The following is a 21,148-nucleotide window of genomic DNA, read 5'->3' as shown; positions in this document are numbered from 1 at the left end:
GAGTCTCTAGACTTATAAATAAAATGTCATATAAGTACATATCTGAGTGGGGGTATTTAGGCTAGATATTTGTTTTCTATGTTATTGTCCTGCATTGTCTTATGAAGGCGATCGCACAAAGATGACAGTTTTTTAAATGGATAAATTAATTATAAAACAGAACAATCCCTTTATGGAAGAAAGCAAATTCTTCCTAATTATTTGCTAGGACAGAGTTCTTTTCCTCATCAAAGACCCCATTTTAGTTTTGTATGAGGTCATCATAGATAAGAATCACTTCATAAGTTGTATGTGTGTGTGTGTTTGTTTGTTTGTTTTTTTCAGGTTTTATTTATTCATGAGAGACACAGTGAGAGAAACACACACACAGGCCGAGGCAGAAGCAGGTTCCATGCAGGGAGCCCGATGCGGAGCCCCATGCGGAGCCCGATGCAGGACTCTGGGATCACACCCTGAGCCAAAGGCAGACACTCAACTGCTGAGCTCCCCAGGCATCCTAAGATGTGTGTTAAATGCATACGAAATTCCTATAGAAAATGAAACGTTGAAACAGGCCATTTATAAAGTATTGTGTCACTTATAAAGTATTGTGTCACTTTCACCCAAGTAAAACAGCTGCCAATGGATAACGAGTTTAACTTGATTTTTTTTGTTGTTGCTAGCTCAGGCTTCCTTTCTTATTTGAGAGGGCTGTATAGTAATTTTTATCACGCGTCATTAGAAATACAATTTGTTAGAACAAAGACTGTTGTGTAAGTATAATTACATCTTCCTGTATGATTAAATGAAGGCTGTATTGTAGCTTTTTTCAGCGGTGGCAGCTGTAGCAAACCAAGTTCAGCCTATAAAAGAATTCCTGTGACTAACTGGTACTAATTGTTTACGGAACAACCAGTGGGAGTAATATTCATGAATACTATGGAAATGAAATATTCTGAGACCAAGTGGTTTACCCCTTGTTTTCACCACTCTGCTGTGGTTAGATGATATTCATTGTATAATCAGGCCAAGTGAAGTGGGAGTTCTTAGTCTTTCGTTGTTGTTGAAATATGACTGCATTCGTCTGGTCAGGCCTCTTGTCTTCTAAATGGGAAATTGAGGCTTGAAAGGATCGAAGGGTTATTTAAATCACTGACCTTCAAACTTGTTTGCTCGGACACCCCATCACATTTTTAAGGACACCCTGCAATATATATGAGTATAGTAATTTATAACTTGCATATCTATTTTTATTTATTTTTAATTTTTTAAAAATTTTTATGATAGAGAGAGAGAGGCAGAGACATAGGCAGAGGGAGAAGCAGGCTCCGTGCACCAGGAGCCCGACGTGGGATTCGATCCCGGGTCTCCAGGATCGTGCCCTGGGCCAAAGGCAGGCGCTAAACCACTGCGCCACCCAGGGATCCCTGGCATATCTATTTTTAAATCAAGAAATTTTTAGGGACGCCTGGGTGGCTCAGCGGTTGAGCGTCTGCCTTTGACTCAGGGCTTGATCCCAGAGTCCTTCCTGCATGGAGCCTGCTTCTCCCTCTGCCTATGTCTCTGCCTTTCTCATGAATAAATAAATAAAATCTTTAAAAAATTAAAAAAATTTAAAATTATTTTTATTTTTTAGCTTTTATTTAAATTCACGTTAGTTAACATATGGTTTATTATTAGTCTCAGGGTATAAACACACTCAAGTTAAATTTTTTTTTCAAGTTAAATTTTTGATGGGTGAGAGAAAATAGGAAATAGATGGTTTAGCATTTTCTGTCAATACTCCAAGGACTTTTGGCATGTACATCCCACTTTGGAGACCACTGATTTAGGTCATTCGGGTTAAAAAAAAAAAAAAGATAAAGACGAAGAAACTTGCTATTGAGAAAAGAGAGAATTAGGGTGCCTGGGTGGCTCAGTGGTTGAGCGTCTGCCTTCAGCTCAGGTTGTGATCCTGGGGTCCCGGGATTGAGTCCCCCATCAGGTTCCCTGCAGGGAGCCTGCTTCTCCCTCTGCCTGTGTCTCTGCCTCTCTCTGTGTGTCTCTCGTGAATAAATAATAAAATCTTAAAAAAAAGAAAGAAAGAGGGCAAGAAAGGTCCTCCAAGCTGAAGGGAGACATTTACAACAACAAGGAAGTGGTAGTCTCACCATCTCCAGACGATATATTTTTGTGCTATGGGAGCTTGCCTATGTTGCATTATAGAAGTATTTTAAAAGAAATTAAAAAAAAAAAAAAAAAACCCAACCCAAACAGGATTGTGTCTCAAATTTTTTTTAATTGTGTCTCAATTAATTAATCTTTGCTATTGACTCAGGCAAGGAGTTTTTTTTTAATTTTAACTTATTTTTTTTCAGGCAAGGAGTTTATAGCATTTAGAAATGCTTTGCTATAAAATGACAACTGGAACTCCTTATTTGTCAAAGCACAGCTTTTCAGATAGAAGTAGAAGGAGCAAATCAGTTTCTGGTTTTAGTTCATCCAGAGGCATGCAGGCTTTTTGGACCAATTATTTCCAGACCTTGAAATAAATCACCTCCTGTGCCATTAGTACTTGAAGGATTAGCAGCCTCAAAGATTTATGTGCGGATTAATTGGGGAGTGTATGTTAGATTACTGTGTTTAGAACCACGGTTGTCCTGCAAGTCATTTTCATTAGTGCTTTATTCAAAATTCTTTAGCCTTATATAATACTGACGTTGCAGGGAAATCCGAATGAGCCTTTTCTTTTTCTTTCTTTCTTTTTTTTTTTTTTTAATTTATTTGTGGCTTGGCCTCAGCCTTGCCACCACCCTCACCCCACACTGTAGGGGTACACAGTGAGGGGTACACAGAACATCTAAAAGCACAGGGGCTTTGGGTAGCGCAAAGATTACTTCGATTGCTTCAGCTGATCAGTGCCCAAAATGTACATGACCTTTTACTGAGAGAGACAAGATGAGGTACAAGAAGTACATGGCCATCCTGGAAGCCGCAGTGGGTATCACCCCACTTAACAAAAGAGAGCTTCTTCCTGAGAGCAGAAGACATGTGAATCTCTGGCAGCACCCCGGGTAAGCAGAGGAGGGCGGAAGATGCTTTGTGTGTGTTTGGGGGGTTCTAGACAAAGGGGAAGGGTCATCCCTGTCCTAAGAGTAATAGGTGGGGGAGTTCTTCACTGAGAACTTGTTTCTTCCTAGCACATAGGGCCTTGACAGACAGAATTAAAATAGTAATACAATGCATGGTAATAATAACTCTTAAGAAAAATTTTAGTCTAGCAGCCAAGAAGATGAAGTAACGGGTGTTTTTTACATTTGGATATTTTAATTTTCTGATTTTGACTTTTTCTTTTTTACATGGTCTATACATAGAGCAGTTCTTAAAGATGAGTCAGTGTGCCTTATTTTTTTCCTACGATGCAAGTATTGTTCTGATTAAAGTGTACATGTGGAATGTTTTGGATCAATACTTTTTATTTTGCTTTATGTCTCTTTCTAATGCCCCACTAATTAACCATGCTGAAGAAAGGTTTAGATGTTTTCTTCTGAATGGTTAGAGTCCTGGATCCCTATTTTCTTCTCTAAAGTCCCTTTTGTGTCTTTTACACATTGAAGAGAAGTTTAATTTAAGGTGTTAAATGGCAGATAGTATTTTTAGGGACTGAACTTAATTTTAATTTTTTAAAAAGATTTTATTTATTTATTCATGAGAGACACGGGGAGAGAGAGAGAGAGAGAGGCAGAGAGAGGCAGAGACACAGGCAGAGGGAGAAGCAGGCTCTCTGCAGGGAGCCTGATGTGGGACTCTATCCCGGGACTCCAGGATCATGCCTTGAGCCAGAGGCAGATGCTTAACTCCTGAGACACCCAGACATCTCAATTTTTAATTTTTTTTAAAGATTTATTTATTTATTTGAGAGAGAGCTCAGGAGCGTGGGGGGAATGGGGGAAGGGCAGATGGAGAGAGACTCTCAAGCAGACTCCCCACCAAGCAGGAACCCGGCATGGGGCTTCATCCCATGACCTTGAGATCACGACCTAAACCCAAACCAAGAGTTAGACGCTTGACCGACTGAGCCACTTAACTTAATTTTTTTTAAAAGACTTTATTTATTTATTCATGAGAGACACAGAGAGAGAGAGAGGCAGAGACACAGGCAGAGCGAGAAGCAGGCTCCATGCAGGGAACCTGATGTGGGATTTGATCCTGGGTCTCCAGGATCGCGCCCTGGGCTGAAGGCACCGCTAAACCGCTGAGCCACGCAGGGCTGCTCCTGAACTGAATATTTAAATTGAATGAACCACATATCGGTTTTCACTCAAGGACTAACTAGAGGCATCTATATAGCTAATGCTCTTTCTTTTTAAAAAATAGAAAGTCACAACTTATTTTTTTTTTAAGGTTTATTTATTTAGAGAGCAAGAGCGGGAGAGAGAGAGCGCTTGAGCACGAGTGGGAGGGGCAGGGAGAGAGAGAATCCCAAGCAGCCTCCATGGCCAGCTCAGAGCCCAATGTGGGGCTCCATCCCACTACACTGAGATCATGACCCGAGCTGAAATCAACAGTGGGACACTTAGCCTAATTGAATTACCCAGCTGTCCCAAGTCATTAGCTTATTTTTATCATATAAACAATATACATTCATTAAGCAAGATTTTAAAAATACAAAAAAATAAGGGGGAAAATCATTTGTAATTGTATCTCTCTAAGAGAATTACTATAATCATTTAGGTCAGAAGTTTTCAAAGGAGGGAGGGAGGGGGCAGGATTTGCCTCCTGGGGGACATTTGGCAACATCTGGGTAAAATTTTGGCTATAATAACCTGGGGAGTTGCTGCTGGTATCTAGCGGGTGGAAGTCAGAGATGCCGTCCAACATCCTAAAATGGACAAAAGAATTATCCAGCCCAAAATGTCAAGAGTGCTGCTGTTGAGACATTTGATTTAAGTAGATTTTTTCCCAATCTGCAAAAGGTAATTTTTATTAGAAATACATTAGATATCCCTAAGAAATTTTAGGGATTTTAGGGATGCTTTCGAATGGAATCCCGAGACCTCATCATCATCATTATTAACTGTTTTATTCTGTCGTAAGAGGGAAAGAAAGTGTATATATGTGCCAAGAGGGCAAAGGGTATATAGTGACCTTGGGAGAGTCCATGTGGGTTAATGTTTAGTGAGGGCCATGGAAAACATGTCATAATGACCAAATATGGTTCTGTAAGTAGCCCCTAAAGATGGGGCATACTGTAGCTTGGACTTTTGTTCCAGAATGTTGGAAGTTAAGAGCTGGGAAGACCTTTTGTCACAGACAGCAGACAGGTTTCTTATGGCATACCAAAGCCAGTTGATGTGTGGGCTGCTGAGAGTGTCGAGTGAGGGAGAGTACCCAGGTCAAGTCTGAGCTTAGCAGAAAAGAAATATTGTGATTGATTAGGGACATACTAATATGGAAAATTAGAGAGGTGCAACATGTGTCTATATCTTCATCACTCCCTAATTCTAATTTGGTCTTTGATTTTTACAACTGTGAAACCGAGACTCATTTGAGTCACCATGATTGAGGGCTTGGCCCTCAGACAGCAACTGGATGTTCTTGGTTTCTGGCTCAAGATCATTCCTTAAGGGATTCTCCCTAAACAGACCCACAGGATTCAGATGTGTAAATGGATTGCCACATTATTAATTTCTTTTTGGAGATAACCTTTTCTAGCCATTGGAATGAGTGAGTAACCTAAGTAAAACCATCTCTGCTTCTCCTCATTTCCCCAAGTCAAGCCAAACTAGAAGTCAAACTATTCATTCCAAAGTGATTTTTTTTTAAAGATTTTATTTATTTATTAACGAGAGAGAGAGAGGCAGCGACACAGGCAGAGGGAGAAGCAGGCTCCCTGCAGGGAGCCTGATGTGGGACTCGATCCTGGGTCTCCAGGATCACACCCTGGGCTGAAGGCGGCGCTAAACCGCTGAGCCACCTAGGGATCCCCCAAAGTGATTCTTAATAAAGAAAGTTGAATGTGCTCTCTCTCTCTTTCTCGTTCTCTCTCTTTTAAGAGACATTCTCTGAAACCTGATGAAATAGCACAATGTCACAGGACAATGAGATCTTTCTTGTATCTGTAATACTTTGAGTTCTTTAAATACACATGGACTAAACATTGTTCTGCTGGTTCTCATTCTTTTGTTTGCTGACTCCCTTTTCACCTAACAGTCTTCCTTTGGACATGGAATATCCTTCATTAAGCTTTTAACAAACTCTCCCTTCTGTGAATTCTAGCAGGGGTTATCTCCTCCTGATTAATTTCACTAATCAGGGGATCCCTGGGTGGCGCAGCGGTTTGGCGCCTGCCTTTGGCCCAGGGCGCGATCCTGGAGACCCGGGATCGAATCCCACGTCCGGCTCCCGGTGCATGGAGCCTGCTTCTCCCTCTGCCTGTGTCTCTGCCTCTCTCTCTCTGTGACTATCATAAATAAATAAAAATTTAAAAAAAATTAAAAAAATTTCACTAATCAGTTCTAAATCTTGCAGAGCAGTTTGGTGTCTTGTTTCTCATTCACATGTACATTTTAATAAAATCTTAAAAAAAAAAATGAATGGCTTCTCCGTGTGCACATTTACCCCAATGCCTGAGACATGATAGGTGCTCAGCAAACACTTGCCAGTGCTTAACTCAGTTTCAGTATAGTCACAAATAAAAAAAAAAAAATGTTTAAAGGAATTGACATTCAAACTTAAAAATACTGATCCACCTATGGATTTCCCTTTTATTCCTTTTTTTTATTTTAAAGATTTTATTTATTTATTCGAGAGAGAGAGAGAGAGAGAGAGGCAGAGATACAGGCAGAGGGAGAAGCAGGCTCCATGCAGGGAGCCTGATGTGGGACTCGATCCCGGGACTCCAGGATCATACCCTGGGCCGAAGGCAGGCGCTAAACCGCTGAGCCACCCAGGGATCCCCCCCCCCTTTTAATAAACTACTGTTTATTTTTTATTTTAAAGATTTTATTTATTTATTCGAGAGAGAGAGAGAGGCAGAGACCCAGGCAGAGGGAGAAGCAGGCTCCATGCAGGGAGCCCAACGTGGGACTCCATCCTGGGTTTTCAGGATCACACTCTGGGCCAAAGGTGGTGCTAAACCGCTGAGCCACCCGGGCAGCCCTGGATTTCCCTTTTAAAAGTTTGTCCAAAAAAAAAAAAAAAAGTTTGTCAAGTTTTTCATGTTTCTTGACATTAATTTTACGTATCTGTCAATGCTATTGAAAACTCTATACATATGAATATAGTTTAGTTCTTTCACAAGCTATTTCTCAATTTAAAAGTAGGCCTAGTCAATATTGGTGTATTTTAGACATGGTTGATTGTTGGTGGTTCCTATACATGTCAAAAACCTTGGGAATATTATCAAAGAAAGTTAAAACCAAGATGTTTTAGAAATGTGGAAGACTGATTTAATTAAAAAGCAACCTGTTTCAATACAAGAAACAAGCACTTTTTGGAGCTGATACCTGTAGAAAAATTTCATGGTAAGGCCAAAAGCATAAGAAAGCCCATCTTGATTTGCTGGCCATTTATTTATCTTTGGAAGTAATAATAGAAACCATGCCTGTGCTGGGCTGTAATCCTGTTGCTTGCTTTGTAGGATGTCCAGATGGCGTTGCTTTAGCCAGTGCCTACATTTCCTGCTGATGCTTGGAAGAGAAGGGAAATGTGTCCCCTGCCTGTATAAATAAAATTGACATTATCCTTTATTTCTATTTCATTGTGTAGGGAGTGTTTTGCACAGATACCACAATATCACTTTGTCTAGCAAACAGAAGAGTATGCCCAGAACTGGTGAGAAGCCACATTCTTCCTCCCACTGGACATGACTGCCCTGTGTGAAGCTCCTGGGGCCCAGGCCTCACCCAGAAGTGAGCTTAACTCCTTGTGCAGTTCATTTATTTTTTATTTTTTAAAGATTTTATTTATTTATTTATGAGAGAGAATGAGAGAGAGGGGCAGAGAGAGGCAGAGACACAGGCAGAGGGAGAAGCAGGCTCCATGCAGGGAGCCTAACGTGGGACTCGATCCCAGGTCTCCAGGATCACTCCCTGGGCTGAAGGCAGCGCCAAACCACTGGGCCATCCGGGCTGCCCTGTTTTCTCTATTTTTTAAAAACGATTTATCCATTTATTTGAGAGAGAGAGAGAGAGCGAGAGAGCACATGCACAAGTGGAGGAGGGGCAGAGGGAAAGGGAGACTCTCAAGCAAACTCCCTGCTGAGTACTGAGCCCAAAGCAGGGCTTGATCCCAGGACCCTGAGATCATGACATGAGCTGAATCAAGAGTCAGACACTTAACTGACTGAGTCGTCCAGGTGCCCCGCTATTGTTTACTTTAAAATGGAAAATTTTACGTTAAGCGTATTTAATTGTAATTTAAAAAGTTTTCTCCAGATATTTTCCCACCTGCTAAGTATTCTTGTCACCTGAAATTTTAAATATTTATTTATTTGAGAGAGAGAAAGAAAGAGAAGTGTGCAGGGTTGGGGGAAAGAATCTCAAGCAGACTCCCACTGAGCGTGGAGCCCAACGTGGAGCGCCATTCCGTGACCCTCGAGCCAAAATCAAGAGTCGGAGGCTTAGCTGATGGTGCCATCCAGGTGGCCCATGGTTTCTTTCTTGAAGTAATGAGAATGCTCTAAAATGGATTTTGGTGATGGTTGCTTAACTCTGTAAGTATATTAAAAGCCATGTTATAAATGGCTGAATCACACAGTATGTGAACTTCAGTGCACTTCCCAAGATCTTACTGTGCTGGAAGTATGTTGGATTTTTAACCACTCTGTCTTTTTCAGGGTGCGGAGTACCACGTTATTATCGTCTCCCTGCGAGTGGGATTGGCCCTTCGGCTGTACCTCCTGGCACGAGCATTCCACAGAGCACAGACGTGCGCTGGCAGGCAGCCTGCTTTTCCAGGTACTTGCTTTTTTCTCTCATCAACCTGGTTACTGGCTTTCCTCCACCTAAAGTTCGATGTAAATGATTTCGCATCTTAGAGGTAGTCAAGGGCACCCTTTTCTATGTTGCTGATAGAGGAACTGTTCAATATCAGAAAATTTCCTTGTAACATGGTATTTACCAAGGAGCAGAGACATCATACATGCATTTGTGGTCTGAATTGACATGTATAACTTTGCCATGATTGGATGAGAATTAATTTGAGCTCCTTCCTGGCCAGAGTATATAAATCTAACTCCTGTGGTTCAGAATAAATGCTTGGCAAGGTATTTTAGTGCCTGGGGTTATAGGTCATTCTAGCAAGTCCTGTTTTTTTCCATTATCTTTGAGGTAGCAGAATTATGTAACTGTGGTAAGCACTTTGCTGAAAATATTAAAGACATCGGTTGCACTGGCTTCCAAAGATTAATTATGTACAAGCTTTTAGTGAAAGAACTAAGAGTGAGTATTATCTATTTACTGATTCAATTTTAAGTAGGAATTAAATGAGATTTACAGGGCATTACATTTTATTTTGACAGATGCTGGGATGTGTTTGCTCTTAGTTATACTTTAACCCCTGATTATAGGCCAGTACGTGGTCCACTGGAATGAGGGTGGAATTTTTTTTTTTCATGTGCTTGTTTCATAATTCCTGTCTGTTTGAGCTTAAAACCCCTGCCTGGGTAGATTCTAGCTCTTTGTCAGAGCTTGAGTTTAATAGAGTGTGAATGGCACACGCCAGGGTAGCAGAGAGCAAATCCCAGTGTTCCTGCACATGCCTTAATGTTTCTGAGTTCAGATCCATCATCTGTGAAAGAGAGGGTCAATGTGACGCTAAATGAGCTAAAGTATATATAGCAAGAACTAGGCACACTCTCTCGGAGTCTAGTTCCAAATGGGGACACTTGTGGGGAAGCCCTTGGTTTCCACTAAGCTGACAGGGCTTGGAGTGAGTTCTGTTTGCTGAGATGTTCTCTATGGAGCTCTTAAAGTTTCCAAACATAAGAAGACAGATGCTTACCAAGAGTCCAGCAGTTTTCCTGAAACTAGACTTCTGGGTAGGATCTATTGATTTTGTCAAATGAATTATAGGAGCAGTGTGGGGTGTGGCAAAGGGGGATGGTACTGGCATTCATTGTCTGTAGGAGGGGGGAAGGCTCTTTGTGACTCAAACAAGCCCCTTCTAATAAACACTTCTCTGGTTCTCATTCCCTGTACTACTGACCACAGGTCCTTTGATGTCAGTTAGTTTGCCCAAGACAGAGCCTTGCTCCAAAGCTCTTAACTGTGTAAAAACTTAAGCTTGGTTTCCTGGGGTGACTTAGCCTCAGGTGAACTTGGGTGGCAAGGATTTTTTCCAGAGCATCTCACATCATCTTAGTTTCAGATCCAGCAAGCATTTATTAGGAGCTTTTTATTTGCTAGGCACTGGGCAAGGTGCTTTTACCCATATTGTTTAACCTCAAAACAACCCTGAAAGGAAAGGTGTTATTTACAAATAAAATCTCTGAGATTCACAGATTTTAAGTGATTTTCCCAAGGTTGCACAGACCCTGATCCCCAACTTCAGTGAGATTCCTCTAGTAACAGCTGACTGTATATACTGAGTTATACTAACTCTACAGAGCTTGGATACTTAACTCCTAAACTCAGGATAGTAGCAGATGTTTCTCAAGAGCTTGTTCTTTTTTTTTTTTTTTTTTTTAAGATTTTATTTATTTATTCATGAGAGACACAGAGAGAGAGAGAGAGAGGAGAGACACAGGCAGAGGGAGAAGCAAGCTCCATGCAGGGAGCCCGATGTGGGACTCGATCCTGGGACTCCAGGATCACACCCTGGGCCGAAGGCGGCGCTAAACCGTTGAGCCACCCGGGCTGCCCCATCAAGAGCTTGTTCTGATCCATTGATGGTGACTGCCTGGAGTTAAGGATTCTTAGGTCCTGTCCAAGCAAGAATGTTAGGGTCCGTTAGCATCCAATGCCTAGCATGGGTGGAGGAGGGTTCCTGTATCTCCTCCTGTTCCTTGACCTGAGGTTTCTGATCATTAGTCTTCTGGAAGTATGTGAATCTGAGCAGAGCTTCACTTCTTAGACATTAGCTTCTTCTCATTGTTAGGTGATTTAGGGATCTCAGAGTTATCATGGACTCACCCCATAATACAGGCTTAGGAAAGCCAGCTGAGGGATCCCTGGGTGGCGCAGCGGTTTAGCGCCTGCCTTTGGCCCAGGGCGCGATCCTGGAGACCTGGGATCGAATCCCACGTCGGGCTCCCTGCATGGGGCCTGCTTCTCCCTCTGCCTGTGTCTCTGCCTCTCTCTCTCTCTCTCTGTGTGTGTGACTATCATAAATAAATAAAATTAAAAAAAAAAAAAAAGGAAAGCCAGCTGAAGGTGGAAACTTAAACACTTTTACTTCTATGCACCTGAGAGTCTCTCTGTCATCCTGTCTCCCCAGGGGCTCCCCAGTCTGTCGGAACACTTAGGGAGCTCATGCCAGCAGCCAGACCTCCTCACACTGAATCGCATAGGTCCACAGTAGTAGTGCTCACACTTTAGGACATCAGAAACTCCTGGAGGACTGATTCAAGCAGGTCCCTGGGTCTCACCCCTCAGTCAGTGTGGGATAAGGCCCAGGAGTATGCATTTCTAACAAGTTCCCAGCCAGACCATACTTAATTTCCAGACCATACTTTAGAGAACTGTTAAACTAGAAAGAGCTAGTTTAGAGCATGGGCTTGTTTATAGATGGTATATGTGGCCACTTTCCTTACCTGTGGTGAAGGGATTGTTTCCTCAAACGTTTAATGAGCATCTCAAGCAGCACACCTAAGGGAAATTTAGAGGGATAAAAGGCTCATCCCTGGGGGGCCTGGGAGTCTAATTTGGAATCAGTAACTGCACTGCTGTGGAAGCAGTGCACTGCTGTACCTACCACTTGTGTGGATGGGAGCAGAAGGCCTGAGGTGGTGACTATGTGAGGAGGGCCTCCTGGGGAAGGTGATATTTGAGAAGCAACCTGAGAATGAAAATTGCTGGCCACATGAGCAAAGTGGGGAAGGGAACTTGCAGAGTGGAGACTGTATAGTGTAGGCCCTGGAGGTGCTGCACCAGGCTAGAGGAAAGTTCTTGTGTGTGGTGAGAATCCCACTGTGATTCTAGTATTACAGGTGAAGCATCAAGCTATAGTGGCAACGATGAAAGCTTTTTATTTATTTGAGTTCTCACTCTAATGTAGTTGGTACAGTGATGAGTGTTTTATCTGCATTGTCCCACCCTGCGAGGTGCAGGTCCAATTATACTCCTGATATGTGTTGGTTTCCTAGAGCCGTACAACAAAGTACCTCAAACCAGCTGGCTTCCATGATGGAAATTTCTTGTCTCAGTTCTGGAGGCTGGAAGTGTGAAGTCCAGCTGTGGGCAGACCTGTTTCCTTCTGAAGGTTGTGAGGGGAAGGTCTGTTCTGGGCATCACTCCTTGACTTGTAGATGTCTGTCTTGCCTGTGTGTGTGTCTGTCTTTGTATCCAAATTTCCCCCTTTTATAAAGACACCACTGTATTGGATTAGGGCCCATGCTGAAGACCTCACTTTAACTTGACTAACTCTGTAAAGACCCTGTCTTTAAATAAGATCCCATTCTGAGATAACAAGGGACAGGACTTCAACATGTGAATGTTGTGGGGAACACATACCATCACTTCATAGATGAAGACACAGAGGCAGGGAAGCTGCTCAAGTCACACTTGCCAGTTGCGTAGGTCAAGAACAGTTGGCTGATGGTTATGGCTTAAACCTAAGAAGTAGCAGAACAGGGGCTTGTTCAAACACAGGCCTGTCTGACTTCATAGCTGTGCTCTGTCAGCCCAGTGCTTCACTGGCTTCTGGTGTTTGTTTCTGCCATGTTTCCTCAAGGTTCCCTGGGAACGCGGTGGCCTGCACCCAGGATGCCATGCTGCTAGCCTGTCAGTTTCTGGCTCCTGAGTTTCTGGATAAGATAGTCTTCCATTTCAGTTTTATATCTTAACCTGCTTGACTATGAGAAGTTATTAGAGCATATGAAATATTTAAAATTCATGAGGTCTTTTTAAGAAAATGTGCCATTTTTGCTGTTAAGATGTTAAATACTGGGGTGCCTGGGTGGCTCAGTTGGTTAAGTGTCTTACTTCTTCAGTTCAGGTCATGGTTCAGGGTCCTGAAATCAAGCCCTGAGTCAGGCTCCCTGCTCAGAGGGGAAGGAGCTTTCTCCTTCTCCCTCTGCCACTCCCCCTGCTTGTGGTCTCTCATTCTTTCTCAAATAAATAAATAAAATCTTTAAAACAAATGTTAAATACCTATAAATACAGAGTTTATCTGGTATAGTTATTCTACTCTTAATGTCCTCAAACAGCCTAAATGTAAATAATGTGTTTGTTAGCCCTTAAACTTATGCAAGTATATTTACTTGGAATTATTTTAGCATGTAGGGGTTCAAGCACCTTGGCTGTCTATCTATAAAGATTCAGACAAATAGTATTGTTGGTATCCACACAATAATTCCATATTTTCCTAAGTATTTAAAATATAAGACCATCACTCCAAATACTTATTTCAAAGACTTTGTTATTTTAGCAATTCAAGCAAGCTTTCATCATGACAAATTGGTATACCACTTAAGTGAAAGAAAAATAAAAAATAAGAAGGGTTTATTCAAACTTTTGAATGCATTAACTATAGTCCTGACATGTTTTCCAAGCAAATATAGAGCACGTGGTTTACTCATGAAATCAACAAGACAAAGTGGTGGCCATCTGGCTTATCTCTGGAAATTTGAGATGTCTGGACATTGTTAAGTAGAGCACATAGATGAGTAATCCTGAAGCTAGGTTCTAAAACAGAAATTTAATCATACTCCTGCATGTTTAAAAGAATCCAGAACCTGGGAATAAGAAGATGACTAGGTGCTTTCCAAGCCAGATCCCTATCTCTTACTTTTTACAGCCAGGTTTCTTAAAAGGATTCTCTGTACTTACCATCCTTTTTCCTCACCACCACCTGCTTATCTCTCTAACACTTCCTCCTTCACCTATTCCAGTCACTTGCGGTCCAGTAATGGTTCCAAGTACTCTACAGGCTAAGCACTGCACTGCCTGAGAAAATCTACATGGATCAGCGCTCTTCCCCAGCTAGGAGTTCGGTCTTAATTATACTCAGCAGTTATGCTGCTATGCATGCTGCCTGATTTGGGTGCCTGGTGCTGTGACTGTGTGCGGAAACCTAGAGACAGCTTATTTTATGATTCCCATTAGCCTGCTAAGATTGAGATAGAGAATTTGCAAGTAGCTTGTGCTTGGAAGGGGTGTCATCATTGGAGCTCTATTTTTTGGTCTTTTATCACTTAAAAAAAAAAGATTTTATCTATTCATATTCATTTATCTCACAGAGAAAGAGAGGCAGAGACATAGAGGGAGAAGCAGGCTCCCTGTGGGGAGCCTGATGCAGGACTTGAACCCAGGACTTTGGGATCATGACCTGAGCCAGAGGCTACGCCAGAGGCTCAACCCCTTAGCCACTCAGGTGCCCCATCACGTTTTTATCAACAGAGTGGTCGGTGACAGCAGTTTCCAGTTTAGCCAAATTTTGATTTGTTTGGAAGTAATATAGTTGTATAGCAAGATTAGACAAAACATCCTGGACAGAATTTCCTTCACTTAATCATAATTATATTGATATCTTTAAAATTATTGATTTTAATAATATGCATAATTATTTGATTATAATTACTCCTAATTTTTGATATTGATATTTGAAATATAATTATTGAGATTCAAAAAAGTCAATTTCAGTGCTTAAATCTAGTTAACTAAAATAACTAACTCTGTCAACACATTTTTAAGATTTAATTTTATTTCATACATTTTTCCTTTTTCAATTTTTTTTTTAAATTTTTATTTATTTATTTATGATAGTCACAGAGAGAGAGAGAGGCAGAGACACAGGCAGAGGGAGAAGCAAGCTCCATGCACCGGGAGCCCGACATGGGATTCGATCCTGGGTCTCCAGGATCGCGCCCTGGGCCAAAGGCAGGCGCCATACCGCTGCACCACCCAGGGATCCCCTTTTTCAATTATTTTTTTTTTTTTGCAAGACTTCTCATGTGTATCTATTTATTTATTTATTTATTTATTTATTTTAATTATTTTATTATTTTTATTTTATTTTTTATTTTTTTATTTTTTTAAATTTATTTTTTATTGGTGTTCAATTTACTAACATACAGAATAATCCCCAGTGCCCGTCACCCATTCACTCCCACCCCCCGCCCTCCTCCCCTTCTATCACCCCTAGTTTGTTTCCCAGAGTTAGCAGTCTTTACGTTCTGTCTCCCTTTCTGATATTTCCCACACATTTCTTCTCCCTTCCCTTATATTCCCTTTCACTATTATTTATATTCCCCAAATGAATGAGAACATATAATGTTTGTCCTTCTCCGACTGACTTACTTCACTCAGCCCCTTTTTCAATTTTTTAAAAGATTTTATTTATTTATTCATGAGAGACACACAGAGAGAGAGGCAAAGACACAGGCAGAGGGAGAAGCAGGCTCCATGCAGGGAGCCTGACGTGGGACTCGATCCCGGGACTCCAGGATCACACCCTGGGCCAAAGGCAGGCGCTAAACTGCTGAGCCACCCAAGGATCCCCTATTTTGTTATATATTTTTTTTATTGGAGTTTGATTTGCCAACATATAGTATAACACTCAGTGCTCATCTCGTCAAGTGTCCTGCTCAGTGCCCATCACCCAGTCATCCCATCCCCCCCCACCTCCCCTTGTCAACACACTTTGGTAGAATCTTCGTAAACTTGAATTTGTGCTTCTGATGGCTTTAGCTCAGCATAACAAATTTGACAAGAAAGCAAGGTACTTTCCCAAGACTTAGAACAAGAATCAAAATACTTTAGCAACTAGATGGTAGATAGAACTAGATCAGTCAGAGAAACCAAGTATGGGCTGGCTCAAAACTTGATAGAAATGCATACTTGGGGCACCTGGGTGGACCAGTTGGTTAAGTGTCTGGCTCTTGGTTTGGACTCAGATCATAATCTTAGGGTTATGAGATCAAACCCCATGTCCTGTTCTGCATTGCATTCTTGCCCAGCCCAGCCTGCCCACTCTCCCTCTCCTTCTGGAAGGAAGGAAGGAAGGAAGGAAGGAAGGAAGGAAGGAAGGAAGGAAGGAAGGAAGGAAGACAGAAAGACATAATAGGCATACTCCTGGGCCTCAACTCACACTGACTGAAGCAGAAACTCTAAGGGTGAGACCCAGAGATCTGCTTTAACCAGCCCTCCAGGAGTCTCTGATGCCCTAAAGTTTGAACACTACTGCTGTAAGTCTATGAGATTCAGTGTGAGGAGGTTTGGCTGCTGATGTGAGCTCTGTAAGTATTCTGACAGACTGGGGAGTCCCTGGGGAGACAGGACTGCAGAGGGGCTCCCAGGTGCACAGAAGTAAAAGTTTTTAAGTTTTCACCTTCAATTGGCTTTTCTAAGCCCATATTATGGGATGAGTCCATGATAACTTTAAGTGGCCAGAATTGGACATAAGGAGTGTCACCAATGGGGTGGCCAATTTAGTGGTAATATAACTGCCAATCTGGAGAGAACATGAACCAGAATTTATTATATAGTACTAATATTTTGTTAAATGGGAAATCTTTTTAACAATATAAATGGTAAGTTATAAAATATTTTATGTTATATATTACATATATATTATATGTAAATAAATACAATTATAAACTAGGTATCTATTAAATTTACTAGTGTTTTATTAAAAATTATTAGTATGCAAAATTTATTTTGTCCTTCCATCCTCCCTTTTTTTAAAAGACTTTATTTATTTATTTAAGACAGAGCATGAGCAGGAGGAGGGGCAGAGGGAGAGGGAGAAGCAGACTCCCCACCTGAGCAGGGAGCCTGATGTAGGGCTCCATCCCAAGACTCTAGGATCATGACCTGAGTAGAACTCAGATGCTTAACCAACTGAGCCATCCAGCTACCCAGGTGCCCCTTTCCATCCCTTTCTAAGTAACACCTAACTCATCTGTTTAAATGTTTTCATCTATATTTAACATGCAAGTGGTACATTCATTCTGTTTAACATATCTTACAGGTTACTAACTTACTATCTACATTTTACGCGTCTTATAAATTCTGCTTGAGTTTTACAAGCAACTTACTTCCTCATCATCTTTGTGAAATAAATCTTAGGAGTTTCATCCACCTGATTTTTTTTCTTGGCCTCTATACCAGGTTTTGTTTTGTTTTGTTTTTTAAGATTTTACTTATTTGACAGAGAGAGAGTACACACGCACACATGAGTGGGGAGGGAGGGGCAGAGGGAGAGGGAGAAGCAGACTGCCTGCTCAGTGAGGAGCCAGACATGAGGCTCTGGATTTCAGGACCCAGAGATCATGACCTGAGCTGAAGGCAGCTGCTTAACTGACTGAGCCACCCAGGTGCCCGTCTATACCAGTTCTTAAAAAAGAACTTTAAATAAAAGTATTTTTTTCAGCAAATTATAGTATATTCACACAAATGGAATATCATGCAGTTAGAAACATGATGATATAGATCTATATTGCTATGAAAAAAGTCAAGCAATATTCTCACACAGAAATAAAGGTCGCAAAAGTGCATGCCTAGTATGGCCCCAGGTATGCAAAGTTGTATATGATATCTACATGCTTACCTGCATAGAAGTACCTGGAAGGATGCTCATCTAGTTACTAATAGTAGTTTACTCTGGATGGTGACAATTTCATTGTATTTTACCAATTTATTTTTTTGAGAGAGAGTATGTGAGTGCACACATGCGTGCACAAGCCAGGAGAGGGAGAGAGAGAATCTTAAGCAGCCTCTATGCTCAGGTGGAGCTCAATCTCATGCTGAGATCATGACCTGAGCTGAAATCAGGAGCCTGATGCTTAATGCTTAATGACTGAACCTCTCAGGTGCCCCGTGGTTTTGTTTTGTTTTGTTTTTAAGATTTTTATTTATTTACTCATGAGAGACATACACAGAGAGAGAGAAGCAGAGACACAGGCAGAGGGAGAAGCAGAGGGAAAAGCCGAAGGAGAAGCAGGCTCCAGTGCAGGGAGCCCGATGTGGGACTTGATCTCGGGACTCCAGGATCACACCCTGGGCTGAAGGCAGGTACTAAACCGCTGAGCCACCCAGGGATCCCCCCGTGTTTTGGTTAATTTTTTATGATCTCCTGTATGGTTTGGGTAAATAAACAACTATCATGTATATAAAAACAATTAAATACAAATTATATGTATATGTGCAAATATATGTAAATAAATACAAGAAAGAGAATGATGGGACCTGATCTTTTCTTTTGCAAAGCAAAGACAACATTGTACAAATGGAGAGAATTATTTTCTGACCTTTTGAATGTTTTACCTGCCTTCAAAATGGTGATCTTTCTGTCTTGTGTCAGAGCTGAAAAAATGTCCCTAAGGGGCATCTGGGTGACTCAGTAGGCTAAGCGTCTGCCCAGCATGACCCCTCAAGGGGCTTCTTGCTCAGTGGGGAGCTTGCTTTTCCCTCTCCCTCTACGCTTCCCCTGCTTATGCTCTCTCTCTCTTTCAAAAAATAAATAAAATATTTTAAAAAAGAAGAAAATAAAGAAGGAAGCATACAATTTCCCGGGCCTCCTTGGTAATGAGCCTCACTTAGGGAGGTGTGTTCTCAAGACATCCACTCCCTGACCCTTCTCAGACCCCTCCCCAACCAGCATCTCAGAGAGGGCCTCAGGTAATTCTTGTCATCAGAGAAATTTAGCAGAAGTCCCATAGGAACATAAGAGTTGCCAGCCACATCTTCAGCTTGGGTTGTGCACCTCCTCGAAGTGCCTTTCCCAGGCCCAGTGTCCTTTGTTTACAAAGCCTTCGCTAATTTATGACTGCTCTGGAAAACTATCTGCTTGCAATGTTTTTCTAAGGGCCCTTTCAAGTCTGAGGATTCTTTGAAAGTCTAGGAGCCTCTTCAACAACTTTAATCTATGCTGATCAGGGATACTGCATTCATCAGACTATAGGATTCTGGTGATAATTTTTTAAAGCAATTCACGCAGTGCCAGAGGCCCCTCTGGTTCCCTGGAGGACCCATGTCTCCTGCCAGAGTCCCCTGGGTCTCTGTCACCTCAGGTTCCCTTCCTTGCACGTGAGATGAGAATGTTTTTACTTAGTCCAATTTTTAACCTATTAAAGTGTTTTTTTCTTAAAGTACTGGTTTAGGGAAAGGGTGCTCCGGAGTTCAGTTAGACATCAGATCACATTAACATCAAGGATTCTCATTAGCTAGCCCACAGCTGGAGTCAGATGGCATTTGTGGCATTTCCTTTTTTTCTGGAAAGAGAACTTTTTCTGACTTTTATGTGCAGAGAATTCAACAGCATACACTCAGCCCAGTTTGGTGACCAGTTCTTTAACCTTTGCCTTTTCCAACTTGGCAATGTGAGCTGATAACTCTGGACCTGGGATGTTGCGTCCCCGGTGGATCATACCATATCCTTCGTTGTAATTGGTCCTGATGGCTTCCACCAGCTTAGCCAGAGCTCCTTTGTCTTTCCAGTTAACCTGTGTGAAGACAACAGTGGTGCAGGTCTTCCCGTGGGCCAGACAGATGCCAGAGCCATGCAGTAAGTAGGGAGCCCCCATCTTATGATGCAGGGCAGGCAGGAAGATAACCAGCTCGGTGGGATCATGTGTGATCACTGCCAGCTGAGTCTTCTTGTTTTCCACTAAAGGAGTGACAGTATTAACCCCAGCTTGAAGGACAGGCGACCTCTTAGTGGGGACATCCCCTTGGCTGGCAGCTTTCTTCTCAGCCCCAGCCAACAGTCTCTGCTTCATCTCTCACCTTGTCTCTGGTCTGTATTTGTGGGCCAGCTTAGGCAGCTATGTAGCAGTTTGGAGGTCCAAGGCTGTGTGAACTGGTTAATTGTGGGAGGCACTTTTAGACATTTATACAGAATAGCCCTTTTCTGCTGCAGCTGGATGTAGTGGGGCCATCTGACAAAGCAGGTGATGTCCTTTTGGGTTGGTTGTCCTGTCTGAGGCCAAAATACTTGGACTTTTTCTCAAGCAGAGGATTGACACTTTAATGGCTTCTTCAGGACAGTAGGGTTCAGGGCCACCTTCTTCCCTTTAGCCTTCTTTTCTTTTGGCATCTTGGATGGCTGGAAGAGAGAGCTATGGCATTTACCTTTTTCATACTGCTCAGAAAGAGCTTTACTAACATGACTCCCTAACATTTGGTTCAACCAAAGCCCTCTGAGTTCTGTTAAAAGAAGCCATAAGGAAAACAGCAGTAGAAACCAAACCCCACCTGTCTTCTGACTCCGTGCAGTTGATCCATTGCAGTAGAGGCAGTGAACACAGGGGCAGGTGAATACTGATGAGGCTGAGCTCCAATTCAACAGAGCTGTGTCTGGAATCTCCTCTGCTTTCTAGTGGATTGGGGACCTCAGGCAATAGCTGTGATCCCCCCTCCAAAGCACAGTTTCCTTATCACTGAAGCAAGGCAATAATACCAAATATACCAAATATAGAGCGAGGGCTCTGTGGGGACCTAGATGAAATGAGTTAAAATCCTGTTTGAAAAATTTCTGACACATAAGATGCTTTTAATCAGTCTTTGCTTTATCAGGGTTTCTGGTTTTGTTTGTTTACTTTTAAAGATTTTATTTTTAAGATTTTTTTTATTTTTTTATTTTTTTTTAAAGATTTTTATTTTATTTACTCATGAGAGATACAGAGCGAGAGAGAGAGAGAGAGGCAGAGACACAGGCAGAGGGAGAAGCAGGCTCCATGCAGGGAACCCGCAATGGGACTCGATCTCGGGTCTCTAGGATCAGGCCCTGGCTGCAGGACGGCGCTAAACCACTGTGCTACCGGGGCTGCCCCCTAAAGATTTTATTTTTAAAACATATTTTATTTATTTATTCATGAGAGACACATAGAAAGAGGCAGAGACATAGGCAGAGGGAGAAGCAGGCTCCCCACAGGGAGCCCGATATGGGACTTGATCCCTGAACCGCGGGATCACATCCTGAGTCAAAGGCAGACACTCAACTACTGAGCCACCCAGGCATCCCAAGATTTTACTTTTAAGTAAACTCTACACCCAACCTGAGGCACGAACTCGAGTCCTCGAGATCA

The 21,148-nt window shown here is 42.0% G+C and overlaps 1 protein-coding gene, 1 long non-coding RNA gene and 1 pseudogene across 4 annotated transcripts in view; 1 reads left to right on the top strand and 2 right to left on the bottom strand.

The window, feature by feature from the left end:
- The window catches only part of TJP2 (tight junction protein 2), a 124,035-nt gene that overhangs the window by 17,479 nt on the left and 85,408 nt on the right, over positions 1-21,148 (top strand). For both annotated transcript variants that reach the window (XM_025423369.3, XM_049092228.1), the window contains exon 2: positions 8,798-8,918. The gene's annotated coding sequence lies outside the window, so the exon portion shown is untranslated. The remainder of the gene's footprint in view (positions 1-8,797; positions 8,919-21,148) is intronic.
- LOC112644754 (uncharacterized) overlaps positions 1-21,148 on the bottom strand; it is a 39,926-nt gene that overhangs the window by 10,437 nt on the left and 8,341 nt on the right. The window contains exons 2-4 of one of the 2 annotated variants that reach the window (XR_003126711.3): positions 12,633-12,733; positions 11,714-11,768; positions 6,926-7,679 (exon numbers count right to left, since the gene is read on the bottom strand). This is a non-coding gene — a long non-coding RNA (uncharacterized LOC112644754). Of the gene's footprint in view, positions 1-6,925; positions 7,680-11,713; positions 11,769-12,632; positions 12,734-21,148 lie in introns of those variants that run through there. The other variant, XR_003126712.3, reaches the window with a different exon arrangement.
- Positions 12,742-21,101, bottom strand: LOC125752237 (60S ribosomal protein L7a-like; annotated as a pseudogene).

This window comes from Canis lupus, chromosome 1 (genome assembly GCF_003254725.2).
Source record: "Canis lupus dingo isolate Sandy chromosome 1, ASM325472v2, whole genome shotgun sequence".
NCBI classification, from domain to species: Eukaryota; Metazoa; Chordata; class Mammalia; order Carnivora; family Canidae; genus Canis; species Canis lupus.
This window is presented reverse-complemented; position numbering and strand designations above follow the sequence as displayed.